Here is a 19,272-nt window from a genome sequence, read left to right as displayed (position 1 = left end):
GATTTTCAATTTGAGACTCACCTTTTGCCATCTGTTGAGTCCATTGCCAAAATGCTACTAGAAATGGCCGGTGGCTTTTTTTCCATTTCACTCTCTGAATATGTCAAGAAGAGTATTATTGAGTAATCCCAATGTTGTACCCAATCTTGTCAGTTTCCCGCCAGATTGACCCCGTGAATTAAATATTTTAATGGAAGGGACGTCATACATGCAATCAGATGCAATTTCTGGTGAAATTTGCATCTCTGTGGTTTCCAGGTCTCCCCAAATTTACTGGGGAGGTGATTGCCTAATGGTAATTTCAGCGGACTGTTAATCCAGAGACCTAGGTAATGTTCTGGGGACCTGGGTTTGATTGCTGCTTGGCAGATGGAGGAATTTGAATTCAATGAAAAAATTCTTGGATTAAGAGTCTAATAACGGCCATGAATCCATTGCTAATTGTTGGGAAAAACCCATTTATTGTAAATATATAAAAGCATAGGGAAACAAAGAAGGGCCTGACTGAAACTAAGGGCAAGTATTGCAGACAGACAGAAAAAATGTAAAGGCAATCTGACCTAACAGCAGATGTAAAAGGCCAGTTAAACCAATCTAACAGCAGACTTACAAGGCCAGTTAAACTACGATATTAACAGTCAAGAAATAAGAAAAACAACTCCATATATGGAAAGAAGCTCAAATGCTCCAGGCCCCTGACCTTGAGGTGTTGATAAGAAGAAACAAATTATAGTATAAAGGGAATATATGAAAGCTATCAGGCACCCTTTACATGAGGCGTCTTGCCAATGTATCGGGTCCCTTTGCAAAGGTCTCGAATAAACCTTTTCTTTGCTCTTGCAAGCATTTGAGTCGAGTCGATTTAATTTCCACGACATCCATCTGGTTCACTAATGTCCTTCAGGGAAGAATCTGCTATCCCTACCTGGACTGGCTTACATGTAACTCCAGACCCACAGCAATGTCATTGACTGTTAGCTGCTCCTCTGCACAAGTAAGGATGGGCAATAAATGCTGCCTCGCCAATAATGCCTTCATCCTGTGAATGAATAAAGAAACAAAAATATTCGAATAGATTAGTGATAAGTTAGCAAAATATTATGGATTAAAAAATGGCTATTGTGTAATGCAACCAACAATTTGCCAGCATAGATGGGTAGCTAAAATGAGGAGATGCAAGATTACATTTTCCAATCTGAGTTATACTGATTCCCCAGCTACCTCCACTTGTCACCAAAAGTAACTGATGTTGAATCCAACTGAAGTATTTAACTGAAAACCCTTCTGAAGATGGGTCACTGGAATCAAAATGTTATCTCTGCCTTCTCTCCACAGATGCTGCCAGACCTGCTGAGTTTCTCCAGCAATTTCTGTTTTTGTTTCAGATCTTCAGCATCTGCAGTTCTTTGTTTTATTTTAATTGAATTTAACTGCATGAATATGTGAACATTTGGTCAAATATCACTTAAATAATGAAAAAAATCATACAGGGTATAGCCTAGTCTCATTAACAAAAATCTCACTGACCATCACAAAGCCTACACATTTCCTATGTTATATTTTGTTCAAAGGATCACAGGAAGTGAATTAGTTCTGCCATTCAGTCAGATTATGGTGTATCTGTATCTTAACTCCATCTGCCCAAACTGGTTGCATAATCCTTAATACTATTGGCTAACTGAAACCTAAAATCATAGTAATGAACATTTCTTTTAGGAGAGAGATCTCCAACTCTTTTTGTGAATAAGTGTTTCTTCCCATCACCTCTGAATGGGCAGGTCATTCAGGTTAAGGTTAAGTTCCTGTGTTTTGGACCTTCCCACCAGAGGAAATAGTTTCCCTTTATCTATTCAATCCACTCTTTTAATCATAAACATCTCAATTTGATCGCCATATTTTGATGAATTTGGAGTTGTTGGGCTATTAATGCCTTTGAATCTGCTGCACTATTCGATAGGATCATGGCTGATCTAATTGCAATATCGAACTGCATTCTGTTGACCCATTATAAACATTCGCCCATTGCTTATTGAGAATCTATCTACATCCACCTTAAAAATATTCTTAGTCTGCTTCCATGGCCTTTTCAGGAAGAGAATTCTTAGGATTTACAGCCCAAATCTCTCACAATTTTCTCCATCTAGCCTGGCAAGACCACTCAAGATCTTATATGTTTCAATCAATTTGCCTTCTTACTCTTCTAAATTCCGGTGGATACAAACCTGACCTGTCCGACCTTTCTTCATAAGGCAACCTAAACCTTCCAGTTTTTAGTCTGGAAATATTTCTCCAACATATTTTATATATTTCCAGTGATCCAGTAGTGGTCTACCAGTCCTCTATATAACTGAAAGATAACCTCAATACTTTTGTATTCAATTTCCTTTGTAATAGGTGACAACAAAGTATTTGCCGTCTTGCTGGTCCCACATACTCATGTACGAAGAGACACAGATCTCTCTGCCACTCAAGAGTTCTGCTGTTTCTCACTACAGGTAGTTCTACAATGCGACGGTTGCGTTCTTGGTTTTGAAACAGTGCTTAAAGTGTTCGTGATGTAATTGCGTTACAACCAACACATGTTTTAAAAGTTCACGCTTTAGAAACAGTGTTTCCAAATCACCAATTGCATAAAAGCAAATTCATATTAATGAAATGCATGTTACTTCAGAATGACCTATATTTAAATATTATGCATTTTTATTTTTCCTGCTACTATGGACAATTTCACATTTCCCACATTGTGCTCCAATTTCCACACTCACTTAAGTTCCTACTTATCCTTGTGTTCTCAGCAAGCTCAGCAACAATACCTCCCTTCCCTTCATCGAAGTCATTTATACAAGTTGTGAAAAGTTGAGGTTCCAGTGCCAATATCTGTGGCACACCGCTCATTATATCTTGCTGATCTGAAAAAGATCCATTTATGCTTGCTGTCTATATCCTGTTTCCCAGTCAATCTTCAATCCACACCAATATTCTACCTCTACACTAGTTATGCTCCATTACAACCTTTGCTCTGGCACATTAGCAAATGTTTTCTGAAACTCTAAGCATAGTTCCTTTATCCACAGAAGACTTTACGCCCTAAAAAAAAACAACAGATTAGTCAAACCTGATTTTCCTTGCACAAAGCCATGTTGATTCTGCTCGTAGACCTTGAGCATGTCAAAGGGTCTTGCAATAACTTCTTTAATAGTAGCTTCTAACATTTTCCCTATGACAGATATTAAACTAACTGACTTGTAGTTTCCTGTTTTCTGCCTCTCTTTTTCAATAAAGCAGTTATATTTCCTACCTTCCAATCTAATGAGCCCATCCACGAATCAAGAGAGTCTTGGAAAGTTAAAACAAAATTTGACTATCTCACTAGCCACATTTTTTTAAGACGCTGGGATGAAGGCAATCAGGACCTAAGCACTTCACCATAGCTCCAACAATTTATTTCTCTGGTCATTATCTTCCTTACTTCTCCCTCCTTTCCGTTTCCTGATTTTTCACAACTTCTGGGATCCATCGCGCACTGGCACACTTGATATCTTCCATGATCAGTGAATACCGCAGGGGGCCGGAAGCCAGAATCTCCCCCAAAATACAAACTTTAATTTTAATTTGTTAAGCTTCCTTTCACAATTTGTTACCATTTATGGAGTTATCACAAGGCAACTTTGTTTAATTAATTTTGTTTGAGTTTGTAAGGAAATATAAAGTATAACTGCTTGAGTATTGGGGGTCAGTAGTTAGAATGCCTATAAGACTGCATTCTGTGAATAAACCTACTATCCAGAAAATGTTCTGAGCATTGTTTCTTCACCACTGAACTTCATCTAACACAAGAATGTGATAAGTTATTTACAGTCCATCAGAGTATTGTATATAGTGTACAATAAAGAAAAAAACACGTACAGGGATTGCGGGGGATGAGGGTTGGTGGTGGGGATGCAGGAGTGGAAACAAAGTTGTTTCTAAGTTAGATAGTTGGATCTCATATTGCATTCTTAATTTCCTTCTATTGAAATATTGTTTTAGCTTTTAGTATGTGCACTCAGGCATTCAGTCCTCTTCAGCACACCTGGAAATAATGGTACCAGAAGCCATCTTTTATAACGGAAGCAAAAGATAAGCTTCCTATCAATAAACAAAGAGTTCCAGTTGCTGAACTGCACTTTTCAATAAGCATGTCATTGTATCTCCAACTGTTAAGCTTCAATGATGGTATATAATAGTTTCCCACATTAATCACCTAACTCAACATCAGGACATAAGACAAGAGGTAAACGATTCAATCTCTCGAGCCAGTTTTTTTTTGGAAATGCCTACCTTTCTACCTTCTGTAGTCATAGCAATCCAACTGGAATAGGTTGAGGAGGGTTCTAAATGTAAGGAAGAGTCATAGAGTCATAGAGATTTACAGCATGGAAACAAACCCTTCAGCCTAACTTGTCCATGCCAACCAAACATCCTAATTTAATCTAGTTCCATTTGGCAGGACTTGGCCCATATCCTCTAAACTCTTCCTATTCATATACCCATCCAGATGCCTTTTAAATGTTGCAATTGTACCAGCCTCCACCACTTCCTCTGGCAGCTCATTCCAAATATGTACCAGCCTCTGCATGAACATATTGCTTCTTTGGCCCCTTTTATATCTTTCCCATCTCACCCTAAACCTATACCCTCTGGTTCTGGACTCACCCCACCCCAAGAAAAGACCTCGTCTATTTATATCCCTCATGATTTATAAAGCTCTATAAGGTCACATCTCAGCCTCCGATGCTCTAGGGGAAACAGCCCCAGCCTGTTCAGCCTCTCCCTATAGCTCAAATCCTTCAAACCTGGCAACATCCTTGTAAATCTTTTCTGAACCCTTTCAAGTTTCAGAACATCCTTCTGATAGGAAGAGGACCAGAATTGCAGGCAATATTCCAAAGGTGGCCTAACCAACATCCTGTACAGCCAAAACATGAACTCCCAATCCTACATTCAATACTCTGACCAATAAAGGAAAGCAAACCAAACGCCTTCTTCACTATCCTATCTACTTCTGACTCTACTTTCAAGGAGCTATGAACCTGCACGCCAAGGTCTCTTTGTTCAGCAATACTCCACAGGACCTTACCATTAAGTGAAGTCCTGCTTGAAGTTGCTTTTCCAAAATGCAGCACCTTGCATTTATCTAAATTAAACTCCATCTGCCAGTTCTCAGCCCATGGCTCATCTGATCGCGATCCCCTTGTAATCGAAGGTAACCTTCTTCACTGTCCACTACACCTCCAATTTTGGTGTCATAAATAATAAAAAGTAGTGGACCCAGCACTGATCCTTATGGCACTCCATTGGTCATAGGCCTCCAGTCTGAAAAGCAACCCTCCACCACCACCCTCTGTCTTCTACCTTTGAGCCAGTTCTGTATCCAAACAACTAGTTCTCCCTGTATTTCATGAGATCTAACCTTGCTAATCAGTCTCCTATGGGGAACCTTGTTGAACACCTTCCTGATGTCCATATAGATCACGTTAACCTCTCTGCTCCTCATCACTCCTCTTTGTTACTTCTTCAAAAAAACTCAATCAAGTTTATGAGACACTATTTCCCACATTCAAAGCCATGTTGACTGTCCCTAATCAGTCCTTGTCTTTCCAAATACATGTACATCTTGTCCCTCAGGATTCCTTCCAACAACGTCCCCACCACCGATGTCAAGCTCACCGGTCTATAGTTCCTTGGCTTTTCCTTAGCACCTTTTTAAAATAATGGCACCACGTTAGCCAACCTCCAGTCTTCCGGTACCTCACCTGTGACTATTGATGATACAAATAGCTCAGCAAGGGGCCCAGCATTCACTTACTAATTTCCCACAAAGTTCTAGAGTACACCTGATCAGGTTCTGGGGATTTATCTACTTTTATGCGTTTCCAGACAGCCGGCATCTCCTCCTTTGTAAAATGGACATTTTTCAAGATGTCACCATCTATTTCCTCACATTCTATATCTTCCATGTCCTTCTTCATAGTAAACACTGTCACAAAATACTCGTTTAGTATCACCCCATCTTCTGTGGCTCCACACGTAGGCCGCCTTGCTGTTCTTTGAGGGACTCTATTCTCTCCCTCATTACTCTTTTATCCTTAATGTATTTATAAAATCCCTTTGGATTATCCTTAACCCTAATTTGCCAAAGCTATCCCATGTCCCTTTTTTGTCCTCCTGATTCCCCTCTTAAGTTTACTCCTACTGCTTTTCTATTCTTCTAATGATTTACTCAATCTATCCTGTCTATACCTGACATACACTTCCTTCTTTTTCTTAACCAAAACCTCAACTTCTCTAGTCAACCAGCATTCCCTACATCAACCAGCCTTTCCTTTCACCCTAACAGGAATATACTGTCTCTGGACTCTCATTATCTCATTTCTGAAGGCTTCCCATTTTCCAGCTGTTCCTTTATCTGCGAACATCTGCCCCCAGTCAGCTTTTGAAAGTTCTTGCAGATTACCGTCATAATTAGCCTTCCTCCAATTTAGAACTTCAACTTTTAGATCGGTCTCTCCTTTTCCATTATTGTTTTAAATCTAATAGAAGTATGGTCACTGGTCCCAAAGTGCTTCACCTCCCCACCTTCCCCCCCCCCCGCCCGATACCTCGGTCATCTGCCCTACCCTGGTTGAGTTATAGAATCATAGAGTCATACAGCATGGAAACAGACCCTTTGATCCAACTTGTTCATCCTGACCACGTATCCCAAACTAATCCAGTGCCACTTGTCCACATTTAACTCGTATCCTTCTCAATCTTTCCTATTTGTGTACCTGTCCAAATGTCATTTAAATGTTGTAAATGTACCTGTATTTACCACATTCTGAGATAGTCCACTCCACATAAGCACCACCCTCTACATGAAAATGTTGTCCCTCAGGTCCCTTTTAAACCTTTCTCCTCTTGCCTTAGAATATGTCCCCTAGTTTTCAACTCTCCTACCTGAGGAAAACCTTATCTAGACGAAAACAGTTATCTCAACAGAGGTCTAGGAAAAACAGTCAATTTCCACACTGGAAGTCCTACTCCAATCCAAATTACACAATGTGGAAAATTGCAGCAACCTTAATAACAGCTTAGAAAATTGGTTAAATGCTCATAAAATATTAGTTAATTCATTTTAGTGTAATTGATTGATTAACAGTCAATCTTCATGATGGGATTCAGGTGTCCCATCTAAAACTGTACAGGTTCATATTCCTTGACATACTTTTGTAGGCATCTCCCCATTTGTGGATGGTATTTTATTGGGTAGAATTTAGTCTAAACACTTAGTGTTGTATAAGTAATGCATTTGAACTCCCTAACTATTTAATGGAAATACTTGTCTGAGCTGAAGTCAATTTTCCAATTCTTAGTTACAAAATAAAGATAAATGATGATTTTAACCCCACTAGGCTGGGGAGAAAAGTAAAATGTGTAGATTGCTTAAGCAACTCAACGTCTCCACCACTTCCTTGGACAGCTTATTCTATTCACGCACCACCTTCTTTTTGAAAAAGTTGCCCCTTAGGTCCCATTTATACCTTTTCACTCTCACTTTAAACCTATGCCCTCTAGTTTTGAACTCCCTCACCCCAGGAAAAAGACCTTGACTGTTCACCCTATCCATGCATGTGATGATTTTATTAACCTCTATCAGGTCACCCCCTCAGCTTCCAATACTCCAGTGAAAATAACCCCAGTCTATTCAGCCTCTCCAGATAATAAAAACCCTCATTCCTAAGAGGATACCTCCTTTCTTGACCCAAACTTTCCTTGGTTGAGGACCTTAACCAATCTGGGATTGAGATTGAAGAGATGTTTTCTCTATCAAGGATTGATTTTGTTCTTGCCCTTCAATTGAAATTTTCCCTTTCAGACACATCTGTCTGATTCTGACTTGGATTTGAATTAGAATCAGGCCGAATTTATGGTGGAGTGACTCTTGGAACTTGCAATTACCCAATTCAGTAGATTGAGTTGAATCTTCCCAACTCCCTTCTTCTTTGTGAACCTGTGAAGGTAACATTTGATCAAATGTACATATCCCATCTTTCCATGACCAATCATCTTGACCAAATATGCTTTGGAGGTGCCGGTGTTGGACTGTGGTGGACAAAGTTAAAAATCACCAACCCTTGGTTATAGTCCAACAGGTTTAATTTGAAGTACAAGCCTTTGGAGCACCGCTCCTTTGTAAGGTAGCAGTGTTCCCAAATCTTGCACTTTCAAATAAATCTGTTGGACTATAACCTGGTGTTGTGTGATTTTTAACTTTGTCCAAATATGTGTGAGAGCTATGTAGGTTCATGACTTGTCCTGGTCGTGAGTTCAACCACTTAGGATGATATTCGTTCACCTTAACCTTCTTTCTCTCACTCTACCCTCTCACAATTATCTTGCTGCCTGTTTATCCTCTAAAGACTGTGCTAAATCAGACTTCAGCAAAGAAATCCTTGTTCAAGGTTGCCTTTGAAGAATCAAAGCAATTTTTGGAGGAAATTACTGCAGATGCTGGAATTTGTACTAAAAACAACAAATGCTGGGAGGTCATGGATGCAGTCTGAGCGTTGTCATGTCCAGCATTTGTTGGTTTCAGCTGGCATTTTGCTCATAGTAGCGTAAGGTGTGTGATGATAAACAAGCTAAAACCTTTATCAGTTTGCAATTCAATTACAACTGATGTGTCTTCTAGTTTACATGTGGTATAGAACATGCTTAATAACTTGTGCTGTCTATGTCACTGCTCCATTTGAAATAAGGTGGTACAGCAGAAATTGAGTATATTTTATCCTGCTCATTTTCATGAAATTTATAAATTCTGAATAAAACTAAGATCTGTCGTCAAGAGTGTGGTGCTGGAAAAGCACAGCAGGTCAGGCAGCATCTGAGGACCAGGGAAATTGACATTTCGGGCAAAAGCCCTTCATTAGGAATGAGGCTGGGAGCCTCTCACCATTACCCCCACCTCCATCTATCTTATCACTCTCAGCTATCTTCTCCTCAGCCCCACCACCCCCTCCCATTTATCTCTCCACCCCCAAGGCTCCCAGCCTCATTCCTGATGAAAGGCTTTTGCCCAAAATGCTGATTTCCCTGTTCCTAGGTTGCTGCCTGACCTGCTGTGCTTTTGCAGCACCACACTCTCAACTCTAACCTCCAGCATCTGCAGTCCTCACTTCCACCTAAGATCTGTTGTCAGACATTATTTCTTCTGGGAATCTCAAGCAGCAAATAAATTATACAAAATATCTAGAGTTCTGCCAATTGTAGTACAACTTGTTGGAAACCTCCATCTCACTTCAAACTGCGACTGATGACAGTGAGTAGCTGCTGCCTTCAAGTCCTGCCAAGTCAATGAACAGCCCTACCATGCTCGAGCTGGCAATTCCCATGTAGCAAAGATACCAATCATGGCTTTGTCTTGATAGCTTGACACACTCTGCACTGCTTCAATCTGTCTTTACTGGTCTTATCTAACACTGGCTGCCAAAGGTAGCTTCTCATTAGGCTCTTTGTCAAACTCAACCCAAGTGTTGATTATGTATATCACAACTATGATTTATCTGTACCTTTCAGGAATGACAACTTTGGCTCCCCACATAATACAGCCTCAACACTTGACAACTCTTTCTTACAATAATTGATGGCCCAATTTTTAAATCTGGTATCCATGATGGCTACCCATTTGCAATATAGTCAGGTTCTTGCAATACTTGCCAGGTTCCTGAAAGTTGTTCAACCATTGCCAACTACTGTGACTTTTCACAGGAAAGGAAAGGAAAATGGACCTTTACTGTTGGACATTTTGGACAGCTAAAGAAGCAAAGAAATTGAACAGAGGTGGTACGAATGGCACACTACTGAACAGTGATCATCCAAAAGCAAATAGAGATAAATAGAGGAGAAGCAAAACCATCAAAGTGAAAGGATACAAGTGGTTATTGTGCAGGGCATTGGTGAGGCCACAGCTGAAATAGTGGGTGCAGTTTTTGTCTCCTTGTCTGAGGAAGGCTGTTCTAGTAGGAAAGGACAAGTAGATAGATGCAGGAAGGATGTTCCCAAAGGTGAGAGGATCCACGACAAGGGTCATAGTTTACGGATAAAGGATAAACCTTTTAGGACTGAGATAAGGAGACATTTCTTCACCCAGAGAATGGTGAGCCTGTGTAATTCACTACCACAGAAAATGGTTGGAACCAAAATAACATTTTCAAGAAAGAGGTAGATATAGCTCTTGTGGCCAAAGAGATCAAGTGATATGGAGGAGGCTGGGATTAGGATATGGAGTTCAATGATTGGACATGATCATATTGAATGGTGGAACAGGCTCAAGGGGGGGAATGGCCTATTCCTGCTCCTATCATCCATGTTTGTGTGGTGTGGTCTGAAATTGTTGCATTTGGTGATGAGTCCAGAAGACTGTAAAAGACTTAATCAAAAAATACAAAGCTGTTCTTAAAGTTTATATTGAACTTCATTTGAACAATGCAGGAGGCCAGGAATACAAGGTCCAAGTGGGAGCACAGTGCAGAATTAAAAAGACAAGTGACAGGAGGTTCAGTGTCACACTTGTTATTCCAGACTATATTTGACCTGCTACATTTGGGCAGACTATATGTAAGCTGCAAATACAGGGTGCTGGCAGTCACTGGGTTACAAACAGGTTCCGTTCTGGAGTCTGATCGCAAGTTGATTTGTTCACAAGTTGGGAACACAAAGCCGGAGAATGTAAAGCAGCTGTTTACAACTACAGGAAATGTTTGTACATTGAGACTTTAAAATTACACCCCTATATGGGATCACGTTCATAAGCATGAGCATTCAAACGTTTGTGAATCCCTGTATACAATACAGGGATTACAATACTCCCTGTGTTGTAAATTAAAAGATAAACATGCCAATCGCAGTTTTGCTTGGATGGAGTGTTTGAGGCTTTGGCAGTGAAACCAGAGGAGCGAAAAGGTTAGGTGATGATTGTGCAGTAAGATCCCATGGTGGGGCCAATTAAGAGTGGACTAGGACAGTTGCAATCTCTTCACAATGCTGAAAGGTGGGGGTCGGTGGGGGAGAGAGGGGAAGATTTATTTGCTGGTTGCATCATAGTGGAGCTAGTAAAAATGGCAGAGGAGGAGCCAATGAATATGGGGGCTGGTAGGCTGGAGGAGGAGGACAAGGAGAATCCAATGAGGTTTTGGAAGAAGGGAAAGAGATGAGAGTAGAAGTGTGTGAAATGGAATGGTTCTGTCAATCAGAGTGAGATGGAAAGTCCTCAGTTGAGGAAAAAGGATGAGGTTGAAAGTTTGGAAGGTTACATTATCAAAACAGGTACAAAGGAGACAGAGTTACTGTGAAAAAGCAATAGATTTCTTAAAAGAAGAGGGGTTGATGAAGTGTGATTGAAGTAATTGTGAGAGTGAGCATTGGGTGAATATTGGTGGATCACCTATCCACAGAAATGAAAATAGAGAAGTGAAGGTAAGGAGGTAGGGAAGTGAAGAGTCATTTTATTATTCATGCAGCTTTAGTGAGTGTGCATTGCTTACAACAATTCCATAGGACCTGCCCTTCAAAAATAATTAATTGTATATGAAGTATTTTGGGACATTCTGCAGTTGTAAGAGGTACAACATAAGTTCAAGTCATCCTTTAGATGTTTAAGATGCTCATCTTGTATGTATCACATGTGCATGATGTCCAAGACTGGGAAGGTTGCGAGATGGCATGGGCCAGTTGGATCGAAGGGTCTGTTTCCATGCTGTACATCTCTATGACTCTATAAATACAACTTTTTTTTAATGAACACTTAAAGGTCATTAACACTCTAAAAGGGGAAATGTTCAAATATTTCATACTTAGGATTTGGGTACTGACTATTCTTGAAGGATATGATTGCAAATGACCATTGTAGGGATGCTAGTTATATCCTGTGGAAGCACAGTTATATCCTTTGATCATGTACCCCTGGAAGCACCAGTCAAACCAGCATTCAAATACTTCAAATCTCCAACAGCTTTGAAACACTATTTGTGATTCAGTGTGTTACATTGTGCAGGGGTTTGGGTGTCTCTCCAGATTTAACTTCTTCAGATCCAGGAAATGTTTCACTCTGCTGAGCTTTTAAGGTGTGCGCAAATTTACAAAGCCTATTGTTTCTGTGACATTGATGAATCAGTTCAATGCGTAAAAGCTCCTGGGTGACCTGCTGCTGTTTGCTGCAGCATCTGGGACAGGAGGAGCAGATGGAATATGCTGCCCTCCTGACCCGTGCAAGAGCAACTTGATTGACATGAAGATTGGCACATTGTAGGGACATTGCCAGTCGGTATTTGAAAAGTACCAGCATAGTAAAATATGAGCGCAATTGTTAGTCTGATTACTGTGCAAGCTCCTCTGCAGATTCCTATAAAAATCTCTCCCCAGACTCTCTGTATACAATTTGCCTACTGTCTGCTTGTTAAAACTCCTTTCAGGCAAATGGTAGTCAGTCTTGGACTAATCTTGTTGCTATATCCTGATGGATCTTGCCTTCAGGGTATACATTTCTCCTCTTTTCTGTAATACTTTAGCAAATTGCATACTAGCAGCCACTCTACGCTGAAACTCTCCTTTGTCTGTTTTTTCACCTTCACCTGATATTAAAACACTTATAATCCATTTCAAAGAAAACAAAATTGCTGGAGAAACTCAATAGGTCTGGCAGCATCTGTGGGGAGTAAACCGAGTTAATGTTTTGAGTCCAGTGATCTTTCTTAAGCCTTCTTAACGGTCTCTGGACTCAAAACATTGACTCTGCTTTCTCTTTACAGATGCTGCCAGAGCTCCTGAGCTGCTTTTGCAATTTCTGTTTTTATTTCAGATTTCCAGCATCTGCAGTTCTGTGCTTTGTTTTAACGTATAATCCATTTCAATATTAGTTTGTGACCATGCAGTAATTAACTTCTGAAAATAGCAGATGATGGAAGAAATGTGACCAAGTATAACAAGCTTCCTCTCAATTTGAGAAGGAAGTTACATATATATTTCTCAAAGCTTTTGGAGGACATTCATTTTAAGGAGAGTTCTGTTGGAGTCAAATTGTTAACTCAATCTATCTGTCTGTCTCTCTCTCTCTCCACAGATGCTGTCAGACCTGCTGAATTTCTCTGGCAATTTCTGGTTTGATTTCAGATCCAGCATCTGCAATATGTTGCTTTGGTTCATTTCAATGAGTACTTCTTACATTCACCAAGAGGAGTAAAGATAAAAGATTGGATTAAAATACCATTATTTCCATTAGTATTGGTTTTCATTCAGGGGATGTGGGTATCACTGGCTAGGGCAGCATTTATTGCCCATCTCTAATATGCCCATTGCACATATACACAATACAAATGTGTTTATACACATGTACGTACATATACATTGTTCAGATTCACATTTGATATGTATAAATAAGTAGCATACAAATAGCTATATATCCATGCCAAGCGAAATGGTATTATGTCCATGATTATTAACAGCGATCTCTTCATTGCAATCCAATAGGTCTGAGGCAATAAGAGGAAAAAGGGCAGGAAATAAATGCAAATTAGCCCAGAACAGACTTAGGTGTGTAATTCAATGTTGGTTTCTCACAAGGATTTATCAAATGCTGTATAGCTACAATATATTGCTAACATGGTCACCAACTCTCACCATGAGGTGAGCAAAGGAATGGATTGAGGATGTTGAGTTCAACTAACTTTAGTGTTAAGTAAGTAAAAGTGGGCAAGGTAGGGCTGTCACTGGTCCTTGCAGGTTCTGGATCAGTGGTGCTGGAAGAGCAGAGCAATTCAGGCAGCATCCAACGAGCAGCGATGCTGCCTGAATTGCTGTGCTCTTCCAGCACCACTGATCCAGAATCTGGTGTCCAGCATCTGCAGTTATTGTTTTTACCTAACTGGTCCTTGCAGGTCCTGGTCCTTGGACTCCTCCATCGCCAGACCATAGCAACACGATGGCTGGAGGAAGAGCGCCTCATCTTCCGCCTAGGAACCCTCCAACCACAAGGGATGAACTCAGATTTCTCCAGTTTCCTCATTTCCCCTCCCCCCACCTTGTCTCAGTCCCAACCCTCGAACTCAGCACCACCTTCCTAAACTGCAATCTTCTCCCTGACCTCTCCGCCCCCACCCCCACTCCGGCCTAGCACCCTCACCTTAACCTCCTTCCACCTATCACATTTCCAAAGCCCCTCCCTCAAGTCCCTCCTCCCTACCTTTTATCTTAGCCTGCTTGGCACACTTTCCTCATTCCTGAAGAAGGGCTCATGCCCGAAACGTTGATTCTCCTGCTCCTTGGATGCTGCCTGACCTGCTGCGCTTTTCCAGCAACACATTTTCAGCTCTGATCTCCAGCATCTGCAGTCCTCACTTTCTCCAAGGTAGGGCTGTCATCTCGTTCACTCACAGAAGTCTTCTAAATGTCATACCCATCAGGAAACTAGCAGACAATGTGAAGACCCACAGCCAATCTGCACTGGCTTGCGAATTGGAATATAATTAATTAGCACACATCGCAATGATGCAGGAACAAAACATATCTGTTTTATCTAGTAATTTTAGTTTGCAAAGAATCTGAACACTCAACCTGCATTTTTAAAATTAATAAAATACAAGAGGTATTGTCTACTGACAGACACAGAAAATGGTTCTTGTGCATCTGCAACATGACTTTATGTAAAATATTTTTGTACTGATGAATTCTATTCTGGTAAATTATGAATTCTAGTCTCCATTCATAAAGTTTGCAATGTTATTTTAAATGATTTCAACCTCCAACCAAATTTAAAGAGGCTGAAGTAGTGCTTTCTTTCCAGAAGCCATGCACTATTACACAATTGTAAACGTTTCATTCAGCCGCTTTTAAATCCCTATATTGTATCTGCTTTTCACTATTCCCATGAGGTTGTGCTCCACGTCTGCTTCAAGTTTCATCGGTCATTATCTTTATCATTCACTGAAGTAAATAACAATTCAGAAGCTAAATCAAAATATTCCATGTGCAGATATCAAACAAATGAATGACTGATTTCCTTCAAATTAGCTGCAAAATTTGTAGAATTGTATCTTTCAAGTGATAAAATGAACATAATGTATCTTGAACAAATACTTTTACACTTTCTTTTAAAAAGCCGAGCTGTAATGAAAATGCAGGGAATACTCAGCAGGTGAGATAGGAACTGTAGGGTGACAAACAGAATTTGTGGTTCTGAGTCAATCACTTTTCATCTAAACCATTAAATAAAAGATGAGAGGTAGTGGAAATCTTAAGAAGTTTGAAGCAAATCTTTACTACTTTCCCTTCAAACAGTTCACTGAATCTTGTCCACTGAAATCATTTTAGCCTTTAGAATGATGATGGGCTTGTCACTTTACAATACACTCACAGGAAAGAAAAATAAATTGCTGCAATTTTCTAAAACTCTTTCAACTGGCATTGTGCTGATGTAATAATATTCCAATAACAGCTGTGTTGCTCTTGTAGAGAACTAGCATGAATGAGACAGGCTGAATAGCCTCCTTCTGTGCTGTAACTATTATATGATGCCATCATTTTGAATGAGAGACATACAGTACAAATGAAACCAAAATACAGCATTGTCTGAAAATTTGAATGAAAAGTAAAAAAATGCTGAAAGCAGTTGGAAGTCATTTGGCAACAACGCAAAGAACAAAACTAATTTATAATCAAATAGAAGGAATTTGCACCTTATAGCATTTAACAAAGAACAGAACAAAGATCAAATTCTGTTGTACCTGAGACTAAAACACGAACAGAATCGACAATATTAATGGCCACAATTGCATGTACTTAACATTAGATACAGCAGATTTATACTCCTACAGACAAGAGTGACAAAAATGACATACAGGACTAAAATATAGCACCTGAAATATTAAAGGAATAAATATGGATTCCATTACCACCCAAACAGGCTCACATCTAAAAGTTTACACTTCCTCTGTTTCTGTCTCTTATAACAGGACTCAGCTTAGCTCAAGAACTGCACCTGCATTTTGTACAAGCATTAACACTGAAAAAAGCAGTTGCCACCAAGTATAATAAATACATGCACGTTGTCAATAGTTGTTCATTGTGTTGAGTATGCTGCTTTGTGTGGGGCTGACATGCTCATCCTTTATATGTCTGTCATTAATACAGTAATTTGTTAGCCACCTGCTTTCTAATGGTGTGTTCTTAGGTTAATGGTAGCTGCACATTCCTGCTACATGTTAACTCCTTGTCACTTTGCATGAAAAATATGTGACTGCTTTGTTTTGGTTTTGGTCAGAATTTTATCCCAACGTGAATGAAAGTTGCTTGGGAAAGTGAGTAACTCACTAAGCCACCTTTGGCAACACCTGCCAAACCCATGACTGCTACCACCTAGAAGGACAAAAGTAATAGATGCATGGGAACACTATGACCTGCAGGTTTGCCTTCAAACCATTTACCATCCTGACTTGTAAATATATCACCATTCCTTCATTGTCACCAAGTCACAATCCTCAGATTTTCCCCCTAATGGCACTATGGGCATACCTCCATCCAAGGACTGCAGCGGTTCAAGAAAGCAGCTCATAGTCACATTCTTCAGGGCAACTATGCAGGAGAGATAAATGCTGATCCAGCCAGTGATACTCACATTCTGTGAATGAAAGCGCAGTTCATGAGGAGCTAATCGATGTTACAAGTGGCTCATTACACTTTCTGATCAGTTGTTATTCTGCAATTTATAACAGCATAAGAGAAATCCAAGAGTTATGGGTCAAGTGCTAGAAAATGGGACAAGAATAGTTCAGTGCTTGTTTTTGACTGGCATAGACTTGACTTGACAGGCCGAAGGGCCTTGTCCTGTGTTGTAGATTTCTTTGACTTTAATTGTATTCCAATATTACAGAGCAGAATGGATAGGAACTTAAGAGTATGAGCAACTCATCCAGTTCATCTGTCTGTAAGCCCAATGTTATTTCAAGTGGCATTTTCTGGTGGAGCAACTGAAACAATTATGCACCGAGAATTGATGCAATCCAAATGGACGCATTCATTATGCATCCCACAACATTACCTGCATGGTTTCCTGTGATCCCCATATGGATAACTGGGGAACGAATGAGTGTGACCTTTGATAGGGGCTTTGTTATTGACTGTCATAGATTTTCATCTCAGTTTTGCATTTGCCCATTTACAGCCTGAGTGGGTGAAAGCATATGATTGAGTGAAAGGCCATATTTGGATCAGGTATCCTAACTCAATCCATCAGCTTCACTCACAACTAATGAACCATAAATGTCACATTGTGTCAGCACTAATTCCACTGAAGTCGAACGGTTATTATGGAATCTCAGAATCATACAGCCATTATGCCTATCGTGATTGTGCCGCCTTGTTTAAAGAGCTCTCCAGCTAGTTGCCTTCTCCTTCTCCTTCAAATCTTTCCTTATTCAATTCGCTTTTCAAGCTACTGTGTATTCTGTTCAGATCGCCTTGTCAGGTAATGCATTTCCAAATCATAACATATTGGTCTGTTTTTGTTTTACATATCCCACCACTGCTTCCTTTGCCAATGACTTGAAACTGTGACTTCTAGCCATTGACTTTCCTGCCAAAGTGAGCACATTCTCTCCATATTCTCTTATAAAAACATTTCACTATTTTGTGCATCTTTATTAAGTTAATAAACTCTAAGTATTTGCAGACAAATTATATGTATTGAAGAAACTCCTGCATTTTCAATTCTCACATTAATTAGAAATATATTCTACTGGTTTTAGCATAGGATGAACAATAATTACAGGTAGAGTTTGAGGTCTCACCTCAGTTGACCTTTGCACTTCAGGTCTCCTCTGGTATGAACCGCCACCTCTGGCTGGATGATCAGGTGCAGTACCAAGCCTAGGCAAGCAGGCCTATCTCTTAAGTGCATGCTAATTTATTTAATGTCCCTCTAATTTAAAGATCGAAAGCTGTGTCTTGTTAAAAAAAAATGCTGTGGCAACTGCCTGAAAAAAGGCATTAAAAATGGTTTGATTTCCACATTTATTCCAGCACCACACTTCTGTCATTTTTTTTGCACAACTTTAAGGCTTTTTATGTTTTCCTTTGAAACATCACAGCTACAAAACCCATATTATTTATAATTTAAGGCTACCCCACATACGGATTATTTATTTCGATGTTAACATGATCCATGTTAAATCAAGGATCTCAGATTACAGTGAGGGGAAATCTCTAGGCAGATATTGCCATTCGGCACGGCCTTGTTTTTATTCCTAGCAGCTTCTGTAAATCAAAACAAAAATTAATAATAAATAACACAGACTCATATTCCTAATATCATTCTCATCTCTTATTAAACTAATATTTCAACAAACCTTTGCCTTTAGTCGTAGGTCACCAACAAAAATCCTGACTCTCAAAACAGCAGCCCAAAGACTCGCTCTAGATGCTATCATGAATGATTATTCTAATTGCCTGTAGATGCCTTTAGAGAGAGCTTTTTTCTGCTGTAGAATAATTAAACAGTGTAAGTGATTGAGACCTCCCCTGACTTACTACCCGCAAGGTAGGCACAAAAAAAACCCATAGATTTCTCTACTGCAACAATATCTTCACACAACGAGGTGCAATATTTTCTGGAGAATTTTCTGTTTATTGCTCTTAAAAATTTATGTTAACCTGTGACAATGTTAGATAGAAACATTTCAGACTTTTTAAAAATTTGATGATGTTGAGATTTTATGTCTGTTTATTAAAGCATCGAGGTAACTTGAGGTTGTATCCTGAAGAGATGATATTGTTCTATTTATTTATCTTTAAACCCATTTTCTCCTCTTTGTATTGTCTTCATTTGCTCTGGCTCACAATCATATCACACATCTTCAGCCAGCAGCATGGGTAAAATGGGTAGTTGCACCCATCCAGTGAGCTGACCAGCAAAAAGGAGCCAAAGGACAGAAGAACAAAGTGTGTGCTCTATTCCCCCTTCTGTCATTCCTATCCCCAATGTGGCCCTAAATGACAACTGCCAATGCAGTCACAATACTAATACAAGCACACTGTTAAAAGTCCTGCCCTCCTTGAGAATGAAATCTGCAACCGAGGAATGAAGCAAGTGCCTTCGGGCTCCTCAATTAAATGGTTTTAAAGGCTTTAAGTCCGGGGCAACTCCACCCGTCTGGCAATGTCAGGTAAATAAAAAACTCCTGCAGCATTCATTGTAATAGCAGA

General features: G+C 39.8%; 1 long non-coding RNA gene across 1 annotated transcript in view; it reads right to left on the bottom strand.

Moving 5' to 3' along the window:
- Window positions 1-18,476, bottom strand: part of LOC148146111 (uncharacterized) — a 61,094-nt gene extending 42,618 nt beyond the window's left edge. Inside the window, exons 1-2 of the long non-coding RNA XR_015760776.1 lie at window positions 18,417-18,476; window positions 926-1,039 (exon numbers count right to left, since the gene is read on the bottom strand). This is a non-coding gene — a long non-coding RNA (uncharacterized LOC148146111). The remainder of the gene's footprint in view (window positions 1-925; window positions 1,040-18,416) is intronic.
- Window positions 18,477-19,272: the final 796 nt, after the last annotated feature.

Source organism: Chiloscyllium plagiosum, unplaced genomic scaffold (genome assembly GCF_037043375.1).
Source record: "Chiloscyllium plagiosum isolate Xiang-an unplaced genomic scaffold, Cpla_swu_hap1 HiC_scaffold_21, whole genome shotgun sequence".
In the NCBI taxonomy this organism is placed as follows: Eukaryota; Metazoa; Chordata; class Chondrichthyes; order Orectolobiformes; family Hemiscylliidae; genus Chiloscyllium; species Chiloscyllium plagiosum.
The sequence above is the reverse complement of the archived record's forward strand: the minus strand, read 5'-3'. Positions and strand labels throughout refer to the sequence as shown.